Consider the following 6241-nt stretch of genomic DNA (forward strand, 5'->3'; position numbering starts at 1 on the left):
GAGGACTCCAGTTTTCCAACCCTCAGAGAGTCAAGTACGGTGGTTCATTGCCTGTGGTCCTGGCACTTAGGGTGAGGAAAAACTGCTGTTGGTTGAGTTCAAGCCTGGCCTGAGTGCAACCTTCCTAGCCTTAGGGAAAAAAATGAAGAGGAGGAGGAGGGGGAGGGAGAGAGAAGGGGAGGAGGACGAAAGGAAGGAAGGAAGAAACAGAGAGAGAGAGAGAGAGAGAGAGAGAGAGAGAGAGAGAGAGAGAGAGAGAGAGAGAGAGAGAAAGAGAAAGGGGGAAGGGAGGAAAGAGCGCGCACACGCGTGAACAAGCATGATTGGTGGCACATACATGTATGTAATCCTAGCATTTGGAGGGTGAAGGCTGGAGGACCAAGAACTCAAGGTAAGCCTGGGCTACAAATGAGGGAGGGGGGAGGGAAAGAAAGAAAAGAAAAGAAACCGGAACTCCAAGTGGCCCTGTTTCTCTGCCCTACTCACAACCTCAAAATGCGTACGGAACCTCACCTCCAGTACTGGGGTGGGACTGGAGACCCCGCCCCTCCCGGCTCGTCCCCGCCCCCAGCCCGCCAGCCGCGGCCCGCGAGCCCAAAGCTTTTGCGCTGCAAACCAGGCAAGAGCAGGTGGCCACCGCTGGCTCCATCTCCTCCCTGCAGGTAAGACAAGCACCGAGGGCTGGTCCACACTGAGGACCTCGAGGGCAGCTCGGGAAGACAAGGCAGAGCCTTCTGTCCCCTGCCCGTCTCAAACCTAGGGGACGCCTAGAGACGACTCTATCTGGGCTCGGTAGGCGGGTGTGAATAAACTCTGAGGAAGTTGGAGGGAGCCGCTGGCTCTATGGGATGATGCCTAGGTCCGAGGGCTGGGGAAAGCAGCAACGGGCATCACACAGTACAGTGTTCCGAAGGGCAGCAGATGAGAGGGGGACTTCATCATCCCAAGTGTCCTTTATGGGTCCCAGAGCAATATCTTCGCGAGTGATGGAGTGAACCGAAGGGTTTCTGTTCTGAGGGCAAGTGAGGTGACAGCTGTTGCCTTTCTGCGTGGGACTTGGGTTTTCTGGTGCCCCTGGGGCATCTGCATCATTTGCACTTGGCTATAGATGGAGAGGGGAGGTGGGGAGTGAGGAAATGCCAGAATCCAGAGAGCCCAGGACCATTCTGCCTAGTGTCTCAGAGTCAGGCCCCCCCGAAGGATGAAGGTAGGCATGGGATAACTGTGCCTCCTTCTGTGGGATTTAGGCTTTAGGATGCTCCTCTGCCTCCCAGAACTCCAGGGAAGGTTTTCTTGGAGAGATGATCTGAGCTAACTCAGCTGTGATGCTGGGCTCCTGGAGTCACAAAAAAGAGGCAACTTGGGACTTTGTGATCCACTTAAGGAAGCAAAGACCCCTGGGATGTGGAACAGAGGGAGATAAAGATGACGCTCCCTAATCCCAGTCAAGACTCCAGGAACCTTCCAGAGATCATTCCTAGCCTTTAGGCAGACTGAAGATTAGGGCAGAGGATTTTTTCATGATTGTCTAGATCCCTCATTCCATGATTTCCTCCCTCCTACACCATCATTGTCAGCAAATTCTTCCTCGTGTATTATGCTTGTGTGTGTGTGTGTGTGTGTGTGTGTGTGTGTGTGTGTGTAGCACACATCTACATGCCATGGCATGTGGTTGGAGGTTGGAGGACAATTTGCTAGAGTCAGCTCTTGCTTTCCACCATGTATTTGGATGCTGGAGAATTGAACTCTGATCATCAGGCTTGACAGCAAGTGTCTTGACCTAAGCCATGTATCGTTGGCCCTTGCTCATTTCCAACCATCCTTTCTGCTTCTGGGGAGAGCTTCTTGCTGGGAGACAGTGAGCTGTAAGACAGGTGACCTTCAGGGTGGGTTAGCATTGAGTCCTCCACCTCTGTACTTGCTTCCTTAGTTGAAAATGGGGTTAAGGTTAGAACCCACCTCATAGGGTAGCTGCAGGGATTTAATGAGAGTAGCACAGAGAGCGCTTAGCATGGTGCCTGGCGCCTGGTGACGGCTCAACAGGTCTAAGTGTCCCCTCCTGGGTAGGACAGCAAAGCCGGTCTGCAGGGGGTGGAGGTGGGGTGGAAAATTTTTAAAGCTTGTCCAGAAAGAGAGATGTCCTTCACTCCTCCCCTACCAGCCCTGGCCCCCTGCTGGGTCCCATCTCTGTGCTGTCCAGAACCCCTCACCTCCTCCTGGCTGTGTCGACTTACTTATGTCTGTGGGGTGAGGCAGGATCCGGGGAGCGGCAGGGGCCCACTTGGGGTTGTGCCTAAATGGAACAAGCTCTGGCTTGGATACCCAACTGGACAAAAATTCCCTGTGGGCGTCACCTCCCTGCCTTCCCCGCCTCCAGAAATCCACAAGTTGGGATCAAACTGGGCTGGATTTTTTCAGGAAGAGGAATAATCCTTCGGATGGGGGGTGGGGGGAGGGGGGATTGTCCGAGCTGCCCTCCATTGGAGGGAGGGAGAGCTTCAAGCTCATACCTGCTCTAGTTCTAGTGGCCACCAAAGACTGCCAATCCATGAGCACCCTTAAAATCTGGGCAAGGGAAACAGGGCACAGGTCTAGGTTGGGTATTTTCAAGCGCTCTGCTCTGGCTGCCTTCTGTCAAGTGTAGAATCCACGGGACCAAGCATCAGGACCACACTCTCAGGACTGGAGAGAAAGTTCAGTTGGTAGAATGCTTGCTTAGTGTGTATTACAAGTCCCATGACTGGAAGCAGGCTGAGGCCAGGTGTCTGTGTGGTTGGCCCTTGTGGTGCAGAGGTGACCTGGCCCTGGGAATGTAGCCAGGGCAGGGGTGGCTGGAGCTGGGGAGAGAATGGAGCCATCTCTCTACACTGATACTCCAGTGTGAAACTTACCTCACTGGAAGCAGAGAAATCTGATTGTGAACCTGGTCTTCCAGGTTGCCATGAAGGCATCATTGTCGAGGCAGGAGGCTAGAAAATAATTTATTGATCATGGGGCTGGGGTTGTAGCTCAGTTGGCAGAGTGCTTGCCAAACATGCACGAGGCCCCCAGTGCTGCACAGAACCAGATATGGTGGAAAATGCCTGCAATCCCAGAATTTGGGAGGTGAAGTCAGGGGCATCGGAAGTTCTTCCTGTGTTACATAGAGTTTGAAGCTAGCCTAGGATACACGAAACCTTATCACACACACACACACACACACACACACACACACACAATTGGATGTTTCATTAACAAGATTTATAAAATATATATTGTTTTTTTTATTACTAGGGATCAAACCCAGGGTTTTGTCCATGCTAGGCAAGTGCACTACAGCTGAGTCATATCCCAGAGAGTTTTTGTTTTGTTTGTTTTGCAGGCCAAGGTCTGACAAAGTTATTCAGGCTGGCCTTAAACTTGAAGCAATCCTCCTACCTCAGCTTCTCACACAACTGAGATCAGAGGCCCATGCCGCCATAGCATTAGAACTTTAAGATATTGGGACCTGTTTCTGTGGCCTACTAGTGATTCTCTTGTTCTGTACCCCGCTAAGGTGACAGGGGACCTGGCTGACTCTGTGACCATAAGAGCCATTTGGTCACCTCCCTTCCTATCCACCTCTCCTCTGTTAAAGTCACAAATCTGGGCTTGGGCCATACATGTCTAGACAAGGAGTTTCAAGGTGAAATGAAAATTATCAGTTGTCACCAATAAGCAGTCCCCCCTTGGGCTTCCTGACCTCATTCTCTAACTCAAAATTGGGACATTTTTTTAATGTCCTATGATACTTGAGCGGAAAGGGATGTGGAGGAGAGTGTGTTTTTCTTCCTAGCGTGGCGAGGATGTAGCATTTTCTGTTCCCAAGGAGCAAGAATGAAATCAGCTTGTGTGCAGCAGCAAGAGGGATGAAAGCTAGATCAGAGGAAGAGAAGGCCGAATAGCCAACATGCTTCCTATCCCTCTCACGCTATCCCACCATGCCCTTTTATATCCACATCCAGGGAGGAGCTGGTTCTTCGTGAGGTTGGGGCCCAGCTAGCTGATGGCTGGGATCACTCCTGATGGGAATAAATGGCGTGTTGTTCTAGGCTGCAGTGGAGTGCACCCGTGGCACCTGGACATCCTGTCTGCCCAGAAAACAAAGGTTTGCCACCTCTTTTGTTTGTGACCAGCTCCTCACTCAGGATTCTCACTGGGTTGTTTGGGGGTCACCTTGCCCTTTGGACTCCTTAACACTGCAAGGTTTTTGTTTAGTTGGAGTTTTTTTTGGAAGTAGACATACCACCCACATGCGTGTACTTACAAGTCACCCGGCATGCCACCTGGCTCACAAACCGTTCCTGGGTACCAAGTCTCATGTGCCTACCCTTGCACACCTAACCTGATGCCCTACTGTGTGCATCCTAGGCCCTTCCCAAACTCACAGCCTCCCTGCCTTCTTCAGTGCCCTTCATTCACTTGGGGACCCACCAACTCCAGTGGCCAGTGGCTGACTTACTTGACTGTGGTGCCTGAGGGTCAGGTACCTGCAGTGCCTCAGTACTGGGGACAGGAGGCAGTAGTAGCACCTTCCTAGGACTCCCCCAAGCCCCGAGGGACTTGATTAGCACCTCCTCTCTTAAGCTTTCCCAGGAGTATCTAGGGGTCCTGAATCTCTAGATTGCCTGTTTGTGTGGCTCTTGGGGGCTCCTTCTGCTTAGTCTATGAATGTGTTTGCTTCTCTCTGCTGTGTGTGCCATCTATGTCTCCCTGGTCTCCATTTTTTCCTGTCACTTTTCTCCATCACCACCCTCCGCTTCCCCCATATACACATACACCTTTTTTTCTGACTCTGTGGCTCTGTAGTTCTGTCTCTCTGTCTGTTTTCTTTTATTTTGAAGACAGGCTCTCACTCTATAGCCCAGACTGGCTTAGAACTCACTCTATCTATCTATCTATCTATCTATCTATCTATCTATCTATCTATCTCCCAGGCTGACCTGGAACTCACTGTATATATAGCCCAGGCTGGTCTTGAACTCATAGCTGCCCTCTTGCATTAGCCGTTAGCCTCCTAAGTCCTGGGAAGACAGATGTGAGCCAACACCCCCAGGTTCACCATGTCTCTAACTCTCGGCTGAGGTGTGTTGATCTATGTCTCTGGATCTCTTGAGGAAACTCAGAGGAACAGCATGGATGAATGTCTTAGAGTCACAGAAGGTAGCAAAGTATCCTGTCACTTCTGGGCCCCTCTTTTCCTTTAAGCAAATAAGGGGTATCAGGACCTGCAGACAATAGGTCAGCGTTGGTGCCTCTGGTCCCCTCTATTGAGAACTCTGGCTCTGGAGGTGGAATAGTCTTCAGTGACAAAACCCAGAGTCATAGGCCTAGAAGCGGAACTGGGGTTCAGAGTGATGGAGGGGTAGCCCCTTGTCTGTCTTGTTGACCAGTTTGACCTTCAATGAAAGGCAAAGACTTCTACTCTCCCTCGGAAGACGTGTGAACAAGAGCAGGGCTGAATCAACACCTTTCTTTTTACTTCGAAGCAGCCAAGTTCAACCTAACCAACCCAGGTCCAGCTTCCTGCTCCAAACCACCACGGTGCCCCCACCCTGCTTCAGCCTTTCCGCCACTGTGGCCACGGGGCCTCTTTAAACAGTTCCCTGGCCCCTCTGCTCACTGCTGCTGGCCGCACCATGGCCACGGCTCCTGCACAGGCCTTGCTGTGTTGGCTGCTTGTTTATTTGCCTAAGGTTTCCTTGGGTGTGGTGAGATCCATATCCACAGACCCTCCCGAGCTCCAGATGCCCATGGAGAGACCTGGCCAATCCCAGCTGCCCTACTTCCTGCTTTGCCCTCTGGTGACCAGGACCTCTCCTCTCCACCCTCCTGGCCTCTACATGCTGATTCCTACATGACACCAGTTCTGGCCTGCTTTGAGAGTTCTGGAAGGGGTGGAGGTGGGGGAGCTGGAGAAGATGTGAGAAGCCAGAACCCTTGTGTTTTCTATAGAGCCCCAAAGAGGAACATGTGGGGTGTGGATTTCAGAATTTAGGAGGAGTCTGCCCACCTTCCAGCCTGTTCTCCTTAACTAAGCTTGAGCTGGCATTTCAGGGCCACTTGAGAGAAGAAGGACTCTGTCCGGGGCTTGGGACAGTTACTTGTCTCAAAGTGCCTGACAAAGGCAACTTAGGAAGGAAAGGTTTGTTTTGGCTTACAATTGGAAAGTAGAGCTGTTCAGGCCAAAGGAGACAGACACCAGAGGCAGGTGGACACGTTG

The 6241-nt window shown here is 51.7% G+C and overlaps 1 protein-coding gene across 1 annotated transcript in view; it reads left to right on the forward strand.

Moving 5' to 3' along the window:
• Positions 1 to 616: 616 nt before the first annotated feature.
• Positions 617 to 6241, forward strand: part of Znf385c (zinc finger protein 385C) — a 54808-nt gene continuing 49183 nt past the window's right edge. The window contains exon 1 of the mRNA XM_034506584.2: positions 617 to 662. The gene's annotated coding sequence lies outside the window, so the exon portion shown is untranslated. The remainder of the gene's footprint in view (positions 663 to 6241) is intronic.

Source organism: Arvicanthis niloticus, chromosome 6 (genome assembly GCF_011762505.2).
Source record: "Arvicanthis niloticus isolate mArvNil1 chromosome 6, mArvNil1.pat.X, whole genome shotgun sequence".
NCBI classification, from domain to species: Eukaryota; Metazoa; Chordata; class Mammalia; order Rodentia; family Muridae; genus Arvicanthis; species Arvicanthis niloticus.